This window comes from Callorhinus ursinus, unplaced genomic scaffold, assembly GCF_003265705.2.
Source record: "Callorhinus ursinus isolate GAN/ISIS: 27379988/994484 unplaced genomic scaffold, GSC_fseal_2.0 scaffold25, whole genome shotgun sequence".
NCBI lineage: Eukaryota > Metazoa > Chordata > Mammalia > Carnivora > Otariidae > Callorhinus > Callorhinus ursinus.
Genome location: NW_027397087.1, coordinates 39,480,553 through 39,503,240, shown reverse-complemented (window position 1 = coordinate 39,503,240; position 22,688 = coordinate 39,480,553). Strand labels below are relative to the sequence as shown.

General features: G+C 56.5%; 1 protein-coding gene across 10 annotated transcripts in view; it reads right to left on the bottom strand.

Annotated features, from left to right (window-relative positions):
- The window catches only part of LINGO1 (leucine rich repeat and Ig domain containing 1), a 191,265-nt gene that overhangs the window by 33,894 nt on the left and 134,683 nt on the right, over window positions 1-22,688 (bottom strand). The window contains exon 1 of one of the 10 annotated variants that reach the window (XM_025884282.2): window positions 18,667-18,744. The exons of the other annotated variants lie outside the window; for them this stretch is intronic. The gene's annotated coding sequence lies outside the window, so the exon portion shown is untranslated. Of the gene's footprint in view, window positions 1-18,666; window positions 18,745-22,688 lie in introns of those variants that run through there. 10 annotated transcript variants of the gene reach the window in all.

Below are 22,688 nucleotides of genomic sequence, written 5' to 3'. Positions count from 1 at the left end.
ACTACTTTGCAGATTCCCCTTCTCTATGAAAACTGACACCACCATTGCTAACTGATGGACGGACAGAGAGCGATTTATTTCCTTGCTCCCTTCTTCCCTCCCTCTCTCTGTTCTAGGATCTCTAGGAGAGACAGGGCAATGGACAGCAGATGGGGAGAGGGCGTGGGAAGCTGGGAGGACTTTGGTGTCAGGTGGCAGCTGGGGCCCCCGGTAGCATCATTAACCCCATTTTACAGGTGAGGAGACTGAGCCCCAAGATCACCCAGACATAATAATTACAATACTAACATTAGCCATCGAGCTAGCATTTAGGGAGTCCCTGCTGTGTGCCTGGCACTGTGCCAGACACTTCACATGCAAGCAACCTTCCGACGCAGATACATCACTGGCCCTGTTTTATAGAGGGGAAACTGAGGCTCACAGAAGGGTAGTGACTAGCACCAGGCCACACACCTGGGCCAGGAGAGCTGGAATGCCACCCACGCAACCATGGATGTGGCCACTCTGCCAGACGCCCCCCTCCCCCCACTCCAGCTGGCTGGAAAGTGGGAGAACCAAGACTTGAACCCGCGTTGGTCTCCATTCTCATTCCAAGGCTGGGTTCTACTCCCAAGTTGATCGCTGTTACAGAGAGAACATTAACTAGCAATTCTAATCATAGGGTGACCTGGCCTGATCCTGACCCTGACCTTGATTCCTGAGGCCAAGGGGTACACAGCTCCTGGCCCCTGGGGCTCTGCTGTCAAGAGACAATCACGGGGAGGCCAATTTGATGTCTACACGGCGTGTAAGCACAGGCACAGCATGCGCACAGATGTGACAGAAGGCCCGAGGCTCTCGGCGACGGCCACGGAGGACAGAAGTGAGGGGAAGAGGAGGAAGTGAGATTTCAGGATAATCTTCAAAGTGAAAAAAAATTATTACGTGTCAAAAGGAGTCGGGAGGCTTAAATGGCTCCCAGGTGGGACACAGAATAAAACAGTCTTGGCTGTTATTTTCCGATGGTCTCCACACAGGGAAACTGGGCAAGGGTCGCCATAGCAACCTAGGCATCCGGCAGGGGGCGGCGAGCCTTGCAGCTCTGTCGGTGGAGCAGGGCCAGTCGGCGCCGCAGGCCCCACAGGGTCTTGTCCTGGGCCACCAGCTCCTCCTGCCCTTAGAGGCCATCATGACAGGGAGAGGACAGACCAGAGTTGCCTGGTGGCAGGGCAGGCCAGGTGGAGCCTGGCAGCCGCAGCTGAACATGGAGATGTCTCGGGACGGGGCTGGGGTGAAGGGAAGGGCTGGGGGGTTGTCGGAGGGAGTAAGCGAGTCCTGCAGGGTGGGCCCAGAGGGCAGAAGCCATGCCTGGTCACACTGACAGCTGGGTGAGGACTGGGGGAGGGGGGGCAAGCAGTAGGAGGGTCCAGGTGCTGGCGTGGACCAGCCACGGTGCAGATGCCGGAGGCTCTCCCCTGCTGCCCCACGTCTGTGTTAATGGAGGGCAAGTAGACATCTTAGAGGCTGAGTCTAGAGTGAATCTGGCCTCCCTGGGGGGCTTTAAAGGCAGGGGTCAGGCAGGAGAGGACTGTGGAGAAGGAAAATACCACCTGGAAAAAAGTAGCTGTGGTCGACTCATGCATCTGGGTCCACACCCGGAGGCCACTTTTGATGGAAAACTGAACTGGGGGGAAGAGAGAGTCCTCCATTTGTGGAAAGAGAGCTGAGAGCTCACACCCTCTTTCACGGTGTAACCCTAGTACCTGACACTCAAGACAGACTTTTTGAATAAACGAATGGATGACAGAAGCCTGAATGAATAGTGTTTAGAAAGCTACACAGAAGCTCTAAGGAGACACCTTCTCTCTGATCATGTGCAGGCTGGTATTCAAAGAGCTGTACCGCTAAAAAACCAAACCCACCAGAGAGTCTGCCTGGCTCGGTTGGTAGAACATGCGACTCTTGATCGCGGGGTCGTGGGTTCGAGCCCCACGTTGGGCATAGAGATTACTAAAAAATATAAACTTAAAAAAAAAGAAGAAAAAGAAACCAAACTGACCTAAAAATGCAAATGAGGAAGTGGCTGGATCTAGAAGCCAGAGCAATTTTCATGCCACGGGGACCTGAGGCACGCCCAGAGCTTCCGGCAACCCCTATCTGGAAAATGTGCTAACAGTTCCTTCTTAAGGCCAGATGATAAAAGCCCAAATTTGTATCAAGTAGTGACTGGTAACAGTCAATTTCTACCAAGAAAGTACCACATCGTACCTAGGGGTTTAGATCTAAGTCGTGCTCTGACTTAATAAGCAATGATTCTGGAGCCCGCTAGCCTCCCCACTTGAAGCTGCACTTTCTCAACAGCTTCAGATGCGGAATAAGCACTGACAAACTTGAGGGCCCCCGATGGGTGAGCAAGTGCAGCAAGAGGATCCACAGACTGGGGAGCAGAGCCCTGGCCGGCCCCGTGCCCGTGAACTGCCACACTCTTAACTTCCCGGGGAAAGAGGCCCTGCAGGAATGTGGGGGCGTGGGGGCTTTGGGTCTCGGGGAGCCTGGGCAGAAGGCTGAGCAAGGGTGGCCTTGGGAAACGTCTCAAACTCGAGAAGTCGAGGAAAGCCACAGAGCGGGAAACTGAGCACTGTTTCCCATTTGGGCCAGAACCCTGCTCCATCTATTTGCAAAAGAAGAACTCCCCTTGATGACGGCGCACGAGACTCCTGAAAAGCAGGCACAGATACGCCATGGAGTCAGACGGTGTGAGCAGATGTCATGCACCCACGGGCTTTGGGCAAATCTTGCCTTCTCTGTGAATCAGGGAATCAGTGGGACAGAGCTGCCCTCGCAGGGCCATTGTGAGATTCGAATAAGATGACGGTATCCTAACGGTAAAGTGCCAAAAAGAGTTACTACTGTTCTTCTTGCTGTTATTGATTCACTGGGGAGAGAGGGCCCTTCCCACAGTCCCTGGGGGCGGGGGACTCAGAAGCCTCTCTGGACCTTCCAGCAACATGCTTTCTCCACACTATGAAATCCTGGCTGACAGCTCTTCTGTCCTCCTGAACAATCCCAACATCTCTTGCCTGTGTCTGCAGCTGGAGAACGAGTGTGTGTGTGTGTGTGTGTGTTGCTACTAGAACATGGAAATCACATTTCCCCATGTCAATATATCCTCCAGGTAACGTCTGTACTCATACCCACTCCAGACACACCCCGCCTCCAAGCCTCTGCTCCTGCTGTTCTCCACCCGCAACCTGCTCCCCATCCTGGCCCAGTTTTGTGGTTCAGGGTCTAGCTCCAATTCCTCCTTCACCAGGGAGTCCTCCTGGATTTTCTCCAGCTCAGTGGTAGTCAATGGTGGGCCACAGGGGAGAAGGTGGGAAGTGGGGTTCAACCTACAGGCTGTCTGTTTTGTGCCATGGCTAGTGACCAGTGAGCCTCCTTGGAGGGAGTGTGCCTCGTCACACTCCCTGGTCTTTGCCTGGTACCTGTCCGTCTCCCCTGACTGAGCTACAGCAGGGGAGGGTGGGGTCTGACAGGCCCACTAAGTGGAAAGTGAGGGACAGTAGATGCATAAGGCCCTCTCTCCCACACTAGCCACCTCACTTTGGGAAGGGGGAATACTGGCTGGTAAAGAAGCTCTCAGAACTCTTCTGTTAGGGTTGGGGATGGGGACCTAGGCCAATCTCTTAGTGGGGGGAGACTGAAAGCCAAAGAGGGGAAGGGACTTGCCCAAGGACACACAGCCTTGTGTGGCTGTGGACCCAAGCGCTCCAAGTCCTAAGTCACTGTCCCTGCCCGCTGTCCCTTACCCTCTCCACCTCCCCAGACCTTGCTCACTCATCTTGGGTTCATTCATCTTGGACTCTAGGGCAGACTTGCAGTTTCCAGCCAGGGAGGATGGCATCTTCCAGAGGGATGAGGGAAGGTGCTGAGTGAGGGGCGGGATCCCAGCCTGATGGGCCACCCAGACCACCCCAGGCCCTCTTGGTGTAGAACAGAACATTTGTTGAACAGAATTGAATTTACTGTTCGATTGCAGGAGATGTAATTTGATCTGGGTCTTATGAAGCCCTTAATAAAGTCAAGGTATTACTGGTATCTGCTGCTTTTTTTCATTTGTTAAAAGCAGCGTTGGGGTGGGGGAAGCTCAGCTAGGGGTGAGGGAGTCTGTCTGCCCATTCTGGCTCTGCTGCATCATGCTGTGTACCCCTGGGAAAGATACCACTCCTCTCTGTCCCACAAGCGAAGGTCTTCAACCACAAGGTGGGGTTCCCTGTTCCCTTGCAGGTTGGGCATGGCCACGTGACTTGCTTTGGCCAATGAACTGTTGGTGAAAGTGACCCGCGTCACTTATAAGAGGGAGCTTTAAGAGCCAGTGTAGCCTTGGCCAGGCCTCTTCTTGCTACCATGGTACTTGGGGTGGACAGGTTGAGAGGTGGCAGCTCCTTCAGCCTGCAGTCCGGAGTGACAATGAAGAACAGACCAACCCTCCCCCCCGATGGCCATGAGGGCAAAAAATGCACCAAAGTGGTTTTAAATCTCTGAGATTTTAAAGGTTATTATTACAGCAAAACCCACTCAGTCTAATATGATGCCACTCCATTCCCTGTTTACTGGATGAGGAAAAGAGGGCTCAGAGGGGGTCACTTAACCTGCTAGGGAACCAGAGTGAATTAGTGGCAAAGTTCAGAATCAGTCTCAAGATGCCTGACGCCAAGACTGTGCTCTTCCTAAGCTGGGGTCCTGGGGCTGCCCCAGGCCGGCTAGGTATGGTCAGACTACAGCCAGTGGGGACTGGGGTCGGCGGCTTAGCATCCACTCCTCCTAATTTTCCTATCTTTGCCGAGTACAGTGTCCCTGCAACCCCACACAGTGGCCCACCCGGGAGGCCAGACTGGGGCCTTGGTCTGGGAGGGCTGGAGGAAAGGGGCCTAGAGGGGTCATGGATAGGGTTCCAGAGCTAGGCAGACCTGGGCTTTAATCCTGGCACTGCTGCCCTTACTGGGCGAGCTGGGGCAAGTTACTCTCCTTCCCTGAGCCTTGGTCTTCTCAGGTGTCAAGTGGGAATAATGCTACTTCCCCAGTTATCAGAAGAATGACACGAGATGTAAAGACCTTGGCGCCTAGGAGGGCTTGACGCTTGGGCTCCATTATCGCTGGGGGCAGCACCCAGAGGTGAGATGGCCCCACTCTACCCCCCAACTGGCATCCCCCCGACAGGAATAAAGCCAGACTTCCCTCCTGTTTTCTCTGGACACATCCCAAAGTAAGCTTGCCCCTCATCTCCTGGGGCCCTACTCAGCCCCTGGAATAGAGAAGGATAGCAGTCTATACCCCCATTTATGGTTGGGAAAGGGCAGTCCAGAGAGTAGGGGCTTGGCCAGGGTCACACATCAGGAAGTCCTGGTGGAGCCGCTGTGCAGTGCTGATTTTACTCAGTAGCCTCGTTTTCCAAGGATCTGGAGGGGAGTTCCCTAGAAGGCAGGCTGGCTGCCCCAGACACGACCAGCAAGGCTTCCAGCAAAAGGAGCCGGGGAAGAGCTAGAGTTCAGTGGAGGTGGCAGTTCTGCTTTAGAGCTGCCCACGTGGCCCAGGCCTGCCTGGAGCCCGGTTCTGCCCCTAGACCCCCAGCCCCCTAGTTATCACCCACTCTTCTTCCCGTCAGGACAGCTCCTCTCTACAGAGTCGCCTCCCCAGAACATGGCCATGCTGGGTCCCACCAGCACACCTGTGCTCAGGGTGGGTGCCCCTCCATGGTGGTGAGCACTGCAGGAAACCTGCAGGTAGGTGCCATCACCCCATTTTACAGAACGAGGAAATGGAGGCTCGAGGAGGCTCATTTGCCAGAGGTGCCACAGGTATGAAGAGACGGGGCCAGATTCACACCCAGATCTGTCTGCCCCCAGAGCCTGTATTCTTAGCACATCCACCCCCCATCCCTTACCAGATGGATGGGTGGAAACAGCCTTCTCCTTTCAGCTCCCTGCATCCCCCAAGCCCCACCCCTGCACGACTCCCAGTTCTCCAGGCAGCCTTCCGCGTGCGGAATCCCACCGCCGAGCTACTAAAGCCCAAGGAGTCTATGGTGCACTCGGGTTAGAATATTCGCCTGCCCCTGAACTCCTCTGCCCCAGTGTCGCTACCCACAGAGTGGGCACTCAGGGGACAGAGATGAGGATAGGAACCTGGAAAGGGGCCAACGACTTGGCTTGAAACCTCAGGCAGGGTGCACGGCTGTGTGATGAAAGGAAAAGGTTTACCAAAGGCCTGGGCAAGGGGTCAGAGGGGACACCAGGCCCCACTTTGGCCCTGGGCTCAGCTCTGAGGAACACAGGCCCCCGATCAACCCCCAAGAGCTCCAGAGAGCCCCCATCACTCCCTCTGCCTCACGCCATCTCTCTCCGTCTTTTCCACCCCCTTCCCCTGCCCTTTTTCCCTTCCTAAAAAACACAGAGAAATGGGATTCAGAAGCCTACACTGCCTGCAAAGTATGGTTCAGCTTCCCCAAAAGAGGAAATGCCAGCGTGCGCGTTCTCATGGCAACCCCAGCTCCTCCCCCTGCACCCACCCCGCGCCCATATGGTGAGCTTCAAATGGCACTGACTCAGCTGGGCCCTGGGGTCCGGGGCTGGGCCACAAAGGGCTGATGCTGGTTTACTTGGCTGCTGGCTGCCCTAGCCAGAGCCCACCGTCCAAGGCAAATGAGCCTGTCACCTGCAGGGACTCTTGTGGGGGGTGGGGGGCTGGCTGCCTCCCCAAGCAGCAGAGAGGTGGGGGCAATACTCAGGAGCTGCCTGAGCCCTGACCGGGGTCGGTGGGGGGGGGGGCGGGGTCTTGCTGTGGTCAGCAGTGATCTGGCACAGACTTTGATGGGGGGAGGGAAACCGGGGCCACGGGACAGGCGATGACAGCCCCCTCTGCCTTCTGTTCCCTCTGCCTTTGCTCCCTGACACAGGCCCTGGACTTTGGGAGTCCGTGTTAGGTGCACAGGGATGGAGCCCGGCGGCTTTCTTTGCCCCTGGCAGTGGCACACTGGCTACCTGCCCCATGTCACCGCAAGCCACAGCACCGGGGTCCCGCAGCCCGGGCCTCGGAGCTGTGGAGGGAAGAAGTGAGGCTCGGGCCCCTGCCACGACGGAGCCACCCCAGGGCCCTGCCCTTTCGTACTCCTGGAGGTTCCCAGTGCCCAGGGCAGCTCCTACCAGTCTGCCATGGGCACTTCTGCTTTTCCAGGCCACTTGGCGGTCCGTGACTAATGAAATGGAAGCCAGTGCCAGGCAGGCTTGAGGACAGCAGGGCTGGCCGCTGAGAAGCACATCTAGGACCTGGCCCGCACCCTGCTTCCTTTTCCATAGACACGCACCGCGGGGCAGTGGAGAGACGTCTAGGTCCCTGGTACCACTTCCTGGCTCCTCCTCCCTGCATCCATCTCCTCCCAGGAGCAGCTGCTCCAGACCTGGGCCAGCCCTGCGTCACCTCCAGAGCACCACCCTGGGTGGGCTGGGCGGAGTGGGGATTAGGTTGTGAGGAACCCAAGCCCCAAACCTGAGAGGAGTGAAGGTTGGGACTTACTGAGTCTGGCGTCAGGAATGTGGTTCTCTCTGCCACCTTGGGGCCATTATCCCTGGCTGCTCTGAATCCCAAACGTCCCTCTCTTCATTCCTCCAGTATTCTTCCCACTTCTAATCCCTCTCCCCAGACATCTCTATGAGTGTCAGAGTCATGGAACTCCAAAGGGGATGGACCTGACCCCTTAAGAACATGTGGATGGCAGGGAGGCCCAGAGAGGGTCAGGAACGGCACAAGGTCACACAGCAAGTCTGGGGTCAAGCTTAGGCCCCAAAACAGGTCCCCTGCCTCCCTGCCTGGGGTCGTCTTGGGAGTCTCAAGCTGCCTCCTCTGATTCTCTCTTCCCCTCAGCTGACAGGAAGGATGGATAGATGGATAGACGGATGGATAGATGGATGGATGTGGGTGGGGGGAGCAGGGATTCAGGAACAGATGGGCTTTGAGGCTCCGCCGCGGGGGCCTGGGGGAGGGGGAGGAGGCCTGGAGAAACTGGAGCTGTTACAAAGTTGCGAGTTAAAACATTCTCACACTCCCGCCTCCTTTACTGTTCTGATGCACCAAGACGTGACAAAAATGTGTCAGATTTTTAAAAAACCACACACATACACAAATGCCAGTCCCTGTCTCTGCCGCCCGCCCAAGCTTAGGCCATCTGTTTCCCGGGGGTGGGAGGGGGGAGTGGGGCTTGGCAGTCGGGGCCATCACTCTGGACACCCCCAACCCTGGGTCTGGACCAACAGCCTGGCCCAGAAATGGCCCTCAGGTGACGGTGGGACATCTAGGAAGGGGAGGGCTGCAACACTCAGCTCTCTCCCAGCCCCGCTGCCGCACCCTGCTGCCGGGCCACCACCAGTTCTGCCAACCCAGGGGCCCAGCACATCTCAGCCCCTCCCTGAGACACCCAGAGCCCACCCTCCTGCTACAGAAAGGAAACTCCGGCCAGAGAGAAAAGACACTCACTCAGGTCCAAGTCCACGCCCCTCACCCATTCATTCAACAAACCAACCACGCATGCCCTGGTGCCAGCATTCTTCTGGGCACGCGGGGTGTAGCTCTGGACAGACATGCAGGACCTGCTCTGCTCTCTGGCAGCTCAAGGCCAGTGGCAGGGACAGCTGATCAATGAGGAAAAGCACCCAGACAAGCTGGTCTTCCAGCAGAAGAGTGGTGAGGAACAGAAAACAGGCAGCTTGGCAGCAGGGGCCGGGGGGAAATCAGGGTGACCAATCACTCTGATGTGTCTGGACTGCCCTGGTTTGAGCATTAAAAGTTTTCTGGAAAAGCCCTCGTCCCAGGCAAACCAGGATGTCACCTGGTGGCTACTTTAAGTTGGGCACACTCGAGCTGAGCCCCAAACAGGGGGACTCGACTCGAGGGTCTGGGACCCTGAGAGAGGGGGTGGGTTCTGGGGGGAGTCAGAGGCAGATCACATAGGGCCTGCTGAGCCCTGGAAGGGAGTGAGGGGGTTATCTGATCACAGAGTCAAACTCTACTGTGGTCAGAGAGTCAAATCAGGGAGCAGCTTGTACAGACTTAGAAAGAAACTCACCAAGGCTGGAGGCCTGGGACAAGGGCAGCAGCCTGGGTGCCTGAAGCTGGTGGGGACTAGATATTGCCAGGTCTCTGAAGCTTCCTGGGGGAGTGGGTACTTCAGGCCAAGGGCATCAGGGAGCCACTGAAGGGTGTAAGCAGGGGCTTGATATGGTCAAGCAAGGAAGAATTGCAAGTTAGAAACTCTAAGGCCCCAGGCCGGTCATGGCTCCATGGAGGGCTCCTTCTTGTCACCTCCAGAACACCATCCACCACTGTCCTCACCCCCAAATGTGGAAAGGCTGATCATCCTTCCAGGGCCAGCCCAAATGCCACTTCCTCTAAGAAGTCTTTCCTGACTTGCTGAGAGGCAGGTATAATCACGCCCTACTCTGGGCTCCTCCACCCTGAGGACCCCCAAGGATGAGTTTTATGGGAACCCTCATCACAGTGGCCACACTGCCAACTCCCACACTCTGTCACACCGCCATCCGACCTCAATCCACATCCTGGGTGTGGACACGGAGGCTCAGAGAAGGAAGCGGTTTGCTTGAGACCACACAGCAGTTGGTGGTTGAGATCAGTTCAGAACAATGTTACTTCTGAGTTCAGAGTCCCAGGGGCCCTGCCCTCAGGAGTGTGAGGTGGGAGAAGCAGGGAATGGCCAGCGACCTTCCCATGGAGGGATGGATGGCTGGTCACCATCAGGGTAGGCTGCATGGGATGGGCGGTGGGGTGTGGCAGCTGGCCATATGGGCAAAGCAGGCCACGCTGGGAGATTTGCAATGGAAGTCTCCCAGATCAATTACTGAATTTCCAGGCAGCCTGACCTTGAACACTAGCAGGCAGGAGAGGCTGAGGCGGGGGTGGTAGGCGGCCAATCTAGGAGCAGCTGCTCAGCCTCCTCCGACAGGGGATGCCCGGAGGATCCAGGAGACAGCGTGGTGGAGATGCAAAGGGCCGGGGCTGGAAATGCCACCACTACCTCACATTCGTTTGTTTGAAATGGTGAGCATCCCTGTTAGGGTGGGATAAGCCTTCCTCACCCCTCCCTTCAGAAGGAGTTCATTAGGCCATCCTTCTGCGTCGGAAGATTCAGCCCAGTGATTTCTCTTTGAGCCTCGGTCTCCCCACCTGCAAAATGGGGATCCTTGTCCCAGCTCCACTCACCTTGTAGAGTTTATTTGAGGCTCACATTAAATCACACTTAGAGATGGGCTCTGGGGCATGTCCAGCCTGGAGCAGAGTCAACAGTATGGTCAGAAGGCCAGGCAGCTATTCAGCCGTAGGAGACTTGGAGGGGTTCAGAGATCACGGAGCACATTGCCTTTGACTCCTCAGGGGGTCTGTGTGATGACCCTTAACACCAAGGGACTTTTTAAAGGGTGCTCAGAGATTGGGGGCAGCGGGGAGGGGCAGGCTGCCTAGCCTGGGATGCCACCCTCCCAGGCATCACATGGGAGAACTGTGAGCCCCAGGGAGAAGCAGAGCCTACCCTGCCCTCCCAAGGTGAACTCAAGCAAATGCCTGACATGGTTTGCAGTGCAAACAACTGGACTTTTCTATAGCAAGTGGGAGCTGGGATGGAGGTGTGCAGGAGTGAGAGGTCTGTCTCCTGCTTCCTCATTCTCCTCCTGCCCCTCAACATTCTTTCCTTATCTTCCTACCAATTAGAAATTCATCTGGGTTAGTGGATCAATTAAATGATTTAATACATATACAGTGTTAACAACAGTACCTGACATAGTAAAAACTCAGTGTTAGAGGTTTATTCCTGTTATTATCAATATTATTGCTATAATGCTCCTCTGTTCAAATCCAAATACCACAGGTAGGATAAATTGCTATTAGTCACTCCCACTTTAGTATGAATTAGTTAAAAAGCCACCTTGCTTCCCTGCTCAACCTGATCTAAGGTCAGCTTCTCTCTGGATGAAGGCAAATATGGAGCTTGTTGGGGGGTGCATGGAGCAAGGTCTGGGCCACTTAGCATCAGATTTCAGGGTGAACCCTAGGTCTTCCTAGCCTGGGTGAATAAGGTGGAGAGGGAGTAGAGAAAAGCCTTCAAGGGCTTGAGAGTCTGCCCCTAGTTCTCAACCAAACTACATGTCTGGTTTGGGAGCAAGGAAATCCACAGGGGCAGGGATGCAACACTCACTTGGAGCACAAATCCCTTCCCAAGACAGGCAGAAGGGAGGAAGGAAGGGCTCTGAGCCATACCTGAGCCTGGCTGCCTTCTCACCACAGCGCTGGGCACTGCGGGGAGACTGGGGAGAGAGGAATGGGCCTGGGGGGTGACTATGGGCAAACAGAGTAGAAAATGAAGCCCTTCAGATGGCAAATGAGGTTTAGCAGGAAATGAGATGGGCAGAGGCTGTGATGAGGATGGCAACACTAGGCAAAGGTAAGCTGATCCTCAAAGAGGCCTCTGTGGGAAGGTTGCTGTGGGTCACTCTCACCCCTCGCCCTCAGGAGCTGGCCAGGCTGCAGGGCCCAGTGGCCAAGCCCCGAGACCCATTCAGAACCAAGAAGACAGAGGAACAGAGGAGAGGTCGGTGCAGGCTTTGGATTGACAAGATCCCACAAGAGTTAAAGCACAAGGGACTGTGGTCACACTTACAGAAGAAATTCTTGGCGAGCACAGGGAACAAATTGGGAAGTCTGGAGTCCTAAAGACAAATGTCTATCCTTCCCAGAGGAGCTAGTCTCAGCTCTGCCTTGGGCAGTGAGCAAAGCCTTGCTAAGAGTATTCAGTCGTGGGAGACCCCCTTACCAGGAGCAGGTCTGTGTCCCCTTTGGGCAGGCACTGTCCCTCCCTATCCATATGCCCTGGGAAGGCCTCACTTTGGGCCTCAGCCTGTGTATCTATGAAATGGAGATAATGGCACCTACCTTTCCAGGCCATGTGAGACTCCAAATGGGATCCAGTGCAAGTCACAGTCCATCCTCAGCTAGGCCACCATTGCTGAGGGCAGGGCTGAGACAAGCCCTTGTCTGGCCAACGGCTTAGACAACATTTGCTGGGCGAACAGCTGGTCACATGCCTCACACCACCCTAGATCTTGCATCCTATTTTCCTGCCTTCCCCACCCTCTGCTCCTTTTTCCCTTTAGCCCTTCCCGGAGGGGCCCGAGCAAGCTGGGGCAGGATGGTCCTCACCACACAAAGGCAGAGGCCAGCCCTCTACATTTACTGGGCCTCAGTTTCCCTGTCCACACAACAGCTGTGCTGAACCAGAGGGTCATACAGACCCTCCAAGGGCCAATGCTGGGGAGAGATTATCTCAGATTCTGCCGCACTCTTCCTGGGTCATCCCCGCCCAGGACACTGCCCACACCATAACCTGCCCTGCTCCCTTTCTAGTTCGGGATCCAGCACGGCCCTCGGAACAGAGGCAAGAGGAGGTGGGGGCTGAGGCAGGAACCACTTCTGGCACAATAACTGAAAACTGGGCTGAGAGTCCGAATTATACTTTGTCCAGTTCCTGACCCTATTGCTCAGGGAGGACGCACAAATATGTTTGTCTGTGCCCCTAGCCTTTGGAGTCCTGGGGGCTCCATGAATGCCCTGAGTCAGGCTAGCAGAGGGATGACATGCTGGCAGCCTGGATGCCCCTGGCCGGAGCCGGGCTTGAGCACAGGGCTGCAGCCTGGCCTGGCTGGCACGGCAGGGACCAAGGGAGGATGTGCCTGGGTATGGCCAGAAGGGAAAAGGGATGGGGCTGGCTGGGGCGCCTGGCGACAAGGGAGCAGGGAACTCTTTTCCAAAGGTTCTCAAGGAGGGGTGGGCTGTCCAGGAGCCTCACTATGCCACAGGGATGCCAGTCTGAAAGGGGAGACCCAGCCCTTCCCTGGGGCCCCATCTGAGGAGGCCATGACCCTGCCCTCACCTCTCCCTCTCAAACTCCAACACTCCCCACCCGTTCTTCAAGGTCTTCCTTGGCCCTCGTCTCCTCACTGCCAGGCCTCAAGTGCAGGGAGCCACTGCCCTCTCCAGCCTTTCCCTGAATGCCCCGGCCTGGGAGTCACCACTCCATAGTGGCTGGTGAGGAAGGGGAGGTGAACCACCCTCTCCATGGCCTAAAAAGCAATCCCTTGATCCCCTTCTAGAGCTGGCTGATCTCTGGTCCCATCCTCTGAACAAGTTTTCAAGTCTGTGAGGTGACTCCTGAGCTGTCCTGTGCGCGTGCCCTCGCCTATCACACGCATGTACGTACATAGCGGGTGTCAACACACACGCAAGTAACTCCAGTATTTCAACAGCCAACCTCCCCCAAGGGGCACACACGTCCTATGCTCGAAAACAAAATGGGTGTCTCCGTGGGCTCCGGGCTGGAGTCCTGCAGGCGGGCACGGACTGGCCTCTGGGGGAAGCTGGGAGGCCTGGGGTCACCCCCCCCCTCACCTGACAGCCCTTCAGAGGATCTGTCTCATCTCTATCAGCACCAAGCTGGAGGCTAAGGCTGCCCCAGTGGCATCACGAAGTCCTTCCCTGTATCTAGCTTAAATCAAATCAATTCTCTATCCCTTCAGTCGACTGACATTGAAAGGTCGGCACTGAGGACTCCATGGTCACCCTGTAGAAGGACACAGAGATCTGCTAGGTCACCTGAGAACTTTGTGCCAGGGGCAGTAAGAAGGAAGTAGCTTTGGTGTCTCCCAAGGGTGGGGGTGGGAAAGCTGCCAGTGTCCCCAGGTGACTTAAAGCATGGCAACTCCCCGGGATCCTGTTTTCCCCAGAGAAACAGGAAACCCCACCACCTCCCTCTACCACCCAATCCATTGAATGTCTCCCTGCAGTCACTGGGTGTGGCGGGGCCCCCCTATGGACTTCGGGCTTGTCTCAGGCACCCACTTAACCCCTCGGGCCTTTAGCTAAGTCCCCACTGCAAGCTCCATCCTGAAACGGCAGTGGTATCTTTAGCTGTTTCTCTACCTTCTCTCAGAAGACCCCTCCCTGAGGCATCCTACCCAGACCCTGGCCCTCCACACTGCTTGAAATCCCACCATTAGGGACCCCTCCTCTGGTTCAGGCATTCTGTGCACGGGGTTCCTATTACATGGCCCCCAGCTCCAGAGACGGTCTTCCCCAAACCACTCCTCCCCCCATCCCCCAGACCTTAGGGGCTGAAGCTGGGGGGTCCAGTAGGAGATGAGAAAGCCTCTATCACACTCAGCATGGCAGAAATGACCTGCGAGTCCTGGCTGAGGGAGACACCGAGGCCACAGGGTAAGGTCACCTGGACAGGGAGGCCCAGAGAGGGCCCAGGAGGGGTGAGCCCGGGGTCCCTCTTTAAGGCATCTCTGGCAGGCTAGGGCAGGGCTGAGGCAGGCCTTGGCCATCAGACCACAGCCCAAGTTTGCAACACTGAGCATTTGCTGGGGAAGGTGGGGAGACACCATGGAGCCTTCTCTGGGAGACTGACCCAGATTTCTCTCCCTCTCTTGGCCACACAGGAACACCAAGCGTGTGTGTGCGTGTGTGTGTGCATGTGTGTGTGTGTATATTCTCAGCCCTGGCAGGCAGAAGGGTGGGAAGGGAGGAGGCTTGCTGAAAGCTCTGGGAAATGAAAGAGAAATCCTCCCCAAATCCTTTGCTGCTGTCACTAATAGCTGAAATATGCTCTTGACAACAAGGTAAAAGGCCCCGAATCCTCAAGCCTGCCCTTGCTGCCAGGAGCCAAAGCCCCAGCTGAGCCACGACCCTACCCTCTGGCTCTCCTGACCTCTCCTTTCTGGGCGCCTTGGTGCTGCCCTGGGAGGCGCTGAGCTCCCCACCATGGGGGCTATATAGGGGGCGCGGGGGGACCTCCCTGTCAGGATCCCATGGCAGGCACTTAGAGATGGGTAGGGAACACGAAAAAGAGGGACAGCCCCTCTCAGCCCGAGCTGTCCCCTTGATGCCCACCTGCACCCACAGTGTCTGTCCCCAGGAGGCCAGACCTCAGGACTCAGGGGCGGGCCTTGTGAGTGACAGGGCAGAGTCGGGCCCAGGCCTGGCAGCAGCAGGTTCAGGAGCTTTCCAGCTCCAGTGGGAAGAAAAGGGCGTGTCCTGTGGCCAGGGGCTCTCAGGCACACATACAGATGCGGCTTTGTACTCCCAGGGACACCCTCCTTCGTTCATGTGGACACACAGCCATGTACATATACAGAGAGAGACACACTCATCACACACACACACACACAGAGGCCTCCGTGTACCGACAGAAACACGCCTGTAGACACATGGGCATGAGCAGCCCACACAGGCGGGCACAGCTCACACGTGCATGTACGTGCTTGTACACGTGTGAACCTGGGCTAGGTGGTGCCTGGTTCCTTCACGGGCTACTCTGCGTCCCGTGAGGCAGGTGAGAGAAATTCTCCCCAGAGCCTGGTCACTAGGTACTCAAGTCAAATCCTGGGAAACCTTCTGGCAGTAAATCTCCAGAGGGAAGCCTACTCCTCTGCCAGCCTTCAGGACTCCTTGCCTGACCTGTGCCCTCCCTGAGCCCTGCACCACCTCCTGTCCAGCTGGGCCTTCTCTATGCCCTGCCTGGTGGCAGCCTGGCTCTGCCCTGGACCCCGAGAGCGAAGGGTCTCGTCCTTCCGAAGGACCCCAATATCCATCTGAAGGGCGGGAGGTACCCTACCCCACCCACTGCTTGTGTGTGAGCCTGCGTGGGGCCCCGCCACCGTGGGGCCTCAGTGTCCCTCCTCCCACTGAGGCGACCCCGTTGGAGGGGCTGGGGCATTGAGGGCTGGGAGCGCTGACTGCCTAGAGGTGTGGCTCAGAGGAATGTAGCCCTGGTCCGGGTGCATCTGGTTCCTGAGCCCACGGCAGCCTGCCAGTAGGTGTGGTCAGGGGACCCTTGGTCCTCACACGGCCTCTCCCTGGCTGGCTCAGTCACCATGCTGGAGAACAGAACTCCTTGACCCCTGGACACGGGCCTAGCACATGTCGCCCCACACTGGGCAGGGAAGGAGACACGCTGAAATTCCCTGCCACATGTCCTGGGCCTGTGACCGTGTACAGACGCCCTAGTCTTTAGGGACTGTCCTCACAGTTCTCTCCAGGGATCCCAAGCACCCGCAGGGGCTGGGGGTGCACCTATCCTCGCAATGGCTCCCAGAGCCAGCCCTACCCCTCCTCAAGCAGGCCCACCCACCTGGGTATTTTGTAATTGAACTTGCCTCTTCCTGAGCTCGACCTGCTCTCTCAGACTCAGAGCTTTGCACGGGCTGTTCCCTTTGCCGTGGTGCCCTTCCCTCTCCCTCAACTTGAAAATACTTCCTTCTGACTGCCTTCCTCCCGCGTCCTGCCCATCCCCACACAATGCTCAGGTACTGCCTCCCCTGGGCAAATTTTAACATGCACTGGTCAGCTCAGGTTCTGCTTTCGTCCCACTAGGCCCTGTGCTCCCAGGGCAGGGCCGGGACCCGGTCATCTCAGCATGCTGAAGACCCTCCATAGGGCCCGGTGCCAGAGCAAACAGCGGCCAGCAAGTGTTTGTCCAACAAAAGAATAAATGATGTGAATGACATCCTTGCCAAGTCCTGGAATGAGCTGAGACACAGTTTCGAAGGTCTCTTTGGGGTTGGGGGGTGCAACTCAGCAGGCGTGGCTGCCTCTCTGCATCAGGGAGCCTTGCGGTCAGATGCTGGGGTCTCATGCGGAAAACGTCACGGGCAGGGCATAGAGTGCACGAGACCCCTGTCCACAGAGTGCACAGTGCTCCCAGGCAGCGGGCGCCCTCCAGAGAACCATGGAAGGGCAACCATCTGCTGAATGCAGCGCTCAGAGGACTGTGCCGTCGCCACCATGACCCGTGCTTGCCGATTATGCTGCCTGCTTTGGGCCCCGCCCTGGGTGGGGGGACCAAGGAAGACATGACCCCTGCCTGTCCTGGAGAGCCCAGGGAAGAGAGAGGTGGCTGGAGGAAATGACTTGATGGGCTACAGCTGGAGGCCGAGGAGGGGCAGCTCAGCAGGAGGGCTTGGGCATGCTCAATTTCCTTGCACCTCAGTTTTCCTCATCTGTAAAATGGGGATGATAAGTGTATTTATCCCCTAGAGTTGGTTTGAGGATCAGATTCTTGTAAGATGCTTTTAACCGACCCACCACAGGATAAACAGTCAAGAAACAAGGGTGGCCACCAGGGCTAGATTTACCTTTAGTGCAGAGGCGTCCTACGCTAGGCATGCAGCCAACTGGCGGGCTGGCAGCTAGGGTGCTGGGGAGATGACAAGGGCTGAGTAACTTCTCCCTGGATGACGGCTGGCTTGGCTTCCTGCTCAAAGAACCGAAGGATCTAAGGAGATGTAGGTGGAGGGGCACCGAGGGAAGAAGCCCCTGGAGGGGAGGGAAGAGGAGAGCCCAAAGTGGTGGACAAGGAGACTCCCGGGGTCTGGGAGTGCTCATCTTAGCCCTCCTGTTTGAAACAGTGCACAGATGAGGGGACATGTGCAGTGACCTGCAGGAAGGGGCTGTGCTTGCTTCGCCATGGAGGCTGGCACCGTTGGGGGCGTGCAGGTCTGACTGTGGCAGGGCTGGGGGAGCTTCTCCCAACTGGCCGAGGGCAGAGTGCTGAGGAGCTGCTCTCCTTCCCAGGATGTGGGAGGTCTCGCGCTGACGCCTGTGGGCTTTCCCTGGGGCTGTGGAGGCCACTCTTTAATGGAAGCCATCCTAGCAGAACAGTGAGGGGTGGGGGGCCGTGGAGTGAAGGAGACAGCCTGGGAAGTGAGCTCCAGGGAGAAGAACGGGATGAGGGCAGCTCTAGAGGTCTGTGCTCAAGGACAGCGAGTCCCCGGGAGAGAAGGGGAAAGCTACCGACCTTCGGCTCAGCCCTCCGCCTCTCCTCCTCCCTAGCTAAGGCCAGTCCCCCATCAGCCTTGTCAGTGTGACATTAACAGGCTGACATTAATAAGCCGGAGCTCCTCCACTTGTCTGCCAGATTGGGCCTCAGCCGTGGAGGAATTGCTAATCACGGCCACAATAAAGAAGTACCAATGATGAACATCAATATTACTGCCTCCTGTAGCCCTGCCTGTTGATGTGGAGACGGCAAGAGCCCTGGGGCCATCTCTCCATGTGGAGAAGGAAGCACCCTCCAGCTGGATTCATTCATGAAACTAGGGCCTACTTCCTCGGGGCAGGCTCCCCTCCACCAAGGGCCACGGGTCCATGTGCAGGGAGGAGGAGCTAGTGCTCTTGCTCACAGCCCTCGTTCACTGAGTGACTTCAGGCATGTCTCTTTGCCTCTCTGAACCTCAGTTTCCTCATCTGCCAAATGGGTATGATAATTCTAGTCCTGCCTATCTTGTGCAACATGGAAGAGAGCATGAACTTACAAAAGCAAGATTTTGTAGGATGACCCTCAGACCCTTCAGGGAAATACAAGATTTTATGGGCTGGACGAGACCAGTGGGGTAGCTGAGGGACTGTGGCGGGGGGGGGTGCATTGACAAAGAGACAGACATGTCCCAGCTCAATGAACTCTCAGAAGCAAACATCCTACCCCCACCCTGCCCCAGCCCCACATCAAGCACTCAAAACTCGGTGGAAAACAAACACACACTAAAGTCAGAAGGGAGGCAAAGCCTGACTCACACGTATAGCAGGCCGGCTGCCATCTGGCGTCCCTGAGACCCTGAGCTGGTGAGGGCTTCAAGGCTGTCAAACCCTGCGTGCCATGCCAGGCACAGGCAGAACTCACACATTAGGGCAGCCTTCCTCCTGCCAGAGGGCGTTGCACTCGCTCTCCCACCCCGAGAATCAGAGACCAGGGCAGAGCGGGGAAGCACCTTCAGAGACAACCCGCAAGCTGACGAGCTGCACTGCCCATGCCAGACTGTGTCTGCACACAGACACACGCACACCCAGAACACACGTGGGGCCAAGTTCATAAACCAACATGCACAGGCTAGAAACAGGAAGCACACACAGGCCCGCGCACACACACACGCACGCAACATCTTAGGTCCTGAGCCCTGGTTCTTCCTAGCCCATGGAAACCCCTCCCCATTGAGAAGGAAATAAAAAGCCCCATGTGGCCTTCCAGGCACGTGTGGCCTCTCAAGCTGTGGCCAAGCCAAGCAGCAGCAATTAGGCGGCTGGGAAGTGAAGCCCAGCGTGGCCTGAATATTTCACGGGAGATTTTGCTCCACAGAAAATCCCTTCTTTGCCTCTGTGCGTGTCAGGGTACAATTACCCATTAGGTAGTGGAGCAGAAGCCTGGGAGGTTGTTCGTGCAGCTCCGGGGCCTCTCGCTCTGCCTCTGCCCTGGGCCTCATCTAGCCTGGCCCAGCCCATCCGGCCTCTCACCTGCCCCCAAGGGAGGGACAAGCAGATTCCATTTGGGGACATGAGGTGTCCTGGCCCACGGTCACCTCTGCCCTAGGTCCTCAGACTCTGGCCTCAGCTAAGGAAGCGCCGAAGTCCCCCATCCTTTTGCCCACCCCACTCAGGCTCTCGCTGCAGGGGCGGCTGGCTTCTCACTCCCTCATCTTCCCCTTCTCTCCAGCTCCTTACAGTTCCCTGAACCGACGGCAGAGAAGACCAAGACAGAAGACAGAGAGAAGGTAAGCCCTGGAGGAAGGGAGAGAGGGCATCTTGGCTGGGCCCTGGAGCCCCCCTCGCCTCCCAGTGCTTGTCCAACAGGGTGGGGAAAGAGGGGGCATCTCACACCTTCCTGCTTTTGTCTCCCTCCAGGAGGACTCTTCCTCACTCTTTTTGCCCTAGAAAATGTCCACTGGGCCTAAGTAAGCTCAGGTGGTATCTCCTCCAGGAAGCCCTCCAGAACCCCTCTCTGGGTCAGGAACCTTCTCTGTTTCCTACAGCCCCCCACATTTCCCTCCATCACTGTTCCATAATCAAAGGCTGAAAACTTAGAAGCCTACAGGGGCCAGAGAGGAGATGACAGAGAGTGAAGGGGCACTCTGATGCCACTGGGAGTGGCGGGGCCTGAGAGTGGAGAGTACCTGCCCTGACGGAGGCAGAGACGCTGAGTCACCTCATGGCCCAGCGAACCCAGCCCCTGGGGTAGACACAAGAGAACAGAAAACACATTCCCACAAGGACAGGTACACAAATGCTCCTAGCGGCATCATTCATAATTGCCAAAAAAAGAGGAGATAATCTCAATGTCCATGGATGAACGCATAAACAAAACGTCGTATATCTGTAACATGGAATATTTTGGGGCCATAAAAAGGAATACTGATACACGTTACAACATGGATGAGCTTCGAAAACATTATCTTAAGGGAAAGATGTCAGACCCAACAGGTGACCTGGTGTATGATTCCATCAATATGAAATGTCCAGACTAGGCAAGTCCCAAGAGAGGAAAGTAGATTAGTGGTTGCCAGGGCCTGGGAGATGGACAGAGGGGGAGTAACCACTAATGGGTACAGGGTTCCCTTTGAGGGTGACGGAAAGGCTCTGAAATTAGAACAGTGATTGTTATACACGCTTGTGAATATAAAAAAGACTGAATTGTACACTTTAAAATGACAAGCTTTATGGGATGTGAATTATATCTCAATTTTAAAAAACCAAATTGTTTGAAATGGAACAAAACACATCCATAAGCTACATCCCTGGTTGGGGCCTCCAATTTTTATCCTCTCATTCACACGTCGGTCTCTGCCACAAGAAGGGAGAGCTGGCCCTCCCCGAGGTCCCTCTGCGGTCCCCAGAGCCAGCACCCAAGGGCAGACCCTTGAGCCACAACGGTGACCAAAGCAGCACATGAACTGTGCTTTCCAAAGCCTGCCTCAGGTGGCTCTGGCCCAGAGTCACGGCCGTGTCTCAGGTAAAGCCACTGAGGTCCAGTTTCAGGGTCGCCTGTCCTAAGGACACACAACCAGCTGGAGGCAGAACCAGGCAGAGAAGCCAGGACTCCGGACTGGGGCTGCATGACCCAGGGCAGCTGTTGGCCAGCCCCCAGTGGGCCCAAGAAGTGGACAAACAGTGCAGGCACCTTTGCTGTTGCTTCCTGCCTCAAGCCCCCCAGACTCCCCGGGCCTCAGAACGGAGCCCACCTGTTCCATCAGGCCTCAGTCTTCTTTGGGGCCCCAAAGGCGGCTCAGCCACAGCAGGGAGGTCCCTCCCCTCACTCCTTCAGCTGCACCCTGAGCCAGCCCACAATCGCTTCCCATAATCCTTAGGCATAACTGGCACCATGACCTAGACACCCGGTTTCTCAGGTGCCCAGCACAACTTGACTGGATGCTCTGGGTTGGCCAGGGGCAGAGGCTGAGCTTCAGGTACAGAGTGGCCCTCAGGTGGTATGACTGACCATCCTGGCACTGACATGTGCTAAAAGCAGTACAGTCCTGAGCAAATCAGGACAACTGGCCACCATACCTGGGAGGGCCTCATCCCTTTTCTCTGCCATAGTGGGTGAGCCACAGGGCGCGGGGGTCTCCTCTCCTGAGAGGGCCTTCTCTCTCTCCCTCTCCTGCTCACCTCCTCTTTGACTCTGCCATCCTGCCTCCCAGAACCTTCCATCAGCAGGAAGAAATCTCTTGCAGCATCTCCTTCAGGCTCCTTAAGGACAGCAGGTTTCCAGGACCCACCCTGGGAGCCCCTGTGTTTGCAGAGCTGCCCCGGGGAACGGGCAGTAGAGTAAGGAGGCTTCCTTTAGCCACAGCCGCCCTGTAGCTGTCAGCTCGCTGAGGGCAGGGAACTGTTTCCTCTTTGGTTCACAGCGGTGTCTCTGGGGCTAGAAGACTAGGTGCCCAGTAAACATTTGCTGACTGAACAACTGAGTCTGTTTTCCACTCTAGGCTTCCATGTGACAGGTTTGAACTGCTACAGAATAAAACGGGGGAAACTGCTAGCCTTGGGAATAAATTCTGAAGTCTCTAAGTGGCCATGGAGGCCTCCTCCGTCTGACCCCTCACACTTCTCAGCTGCCCCCCAATTTACATAGGCCCCACCCCAGCACCTGCAGAGACCCCCAGCCTCTGCTCTGGCCCGTGCCCTGCCTGGAGATGCTCTCGAGCCTGCAACCAGGCACCGAGCTCAGAGGCTCTTCCCCGCCTGGAAGTCTTACTTCATCACTAAGGGGCTCCCTTCCCAGCCGAGCCCTTGTGTGACCACTGGGTACAGAGAATATGCAGGAGAGAATGAGGGAAGAGCTAGAGGTGTACCTGATGCAGGTTACCTGGGACCTGGGCCAGCTTCGGGCTGGAAGGGTGTCTGGGAGTCTCAGGGTCTGGCTGCCAGCAACTGGGTGCAAGACCAGGGGAGGCAGGCAGGGGAGAGGAGGGAAGGAAAAGACAGGGAGGAAGAGGGGAGCTGCTCCAGGATTGCGGGAAGGCTGTCAGAGTCCACACGGTGATGAAGCAGTTGGGTGGCCGGTCACCTTTAGGCTCATGATATCTCCCAAAGACAAAGATCAGTCCCCCTGTGCAGAGTGAACAAAATGGGGAAGGAAGCCCTTCTGGGAGAGAAAGGCCAGCTTTAGACAAGCAGTCACATCCTTCTTTACCCCCTGCCCACCTGCACCACTGGGCTGGGAGGCTGTCAGCTACCTATCCAGGGCCTCACACTGAGCCTTGACCCTGCTCTCACACTGAGCCCTAATCCTGGTCACACACTGAGTCCTGAACCTGGTCACACAC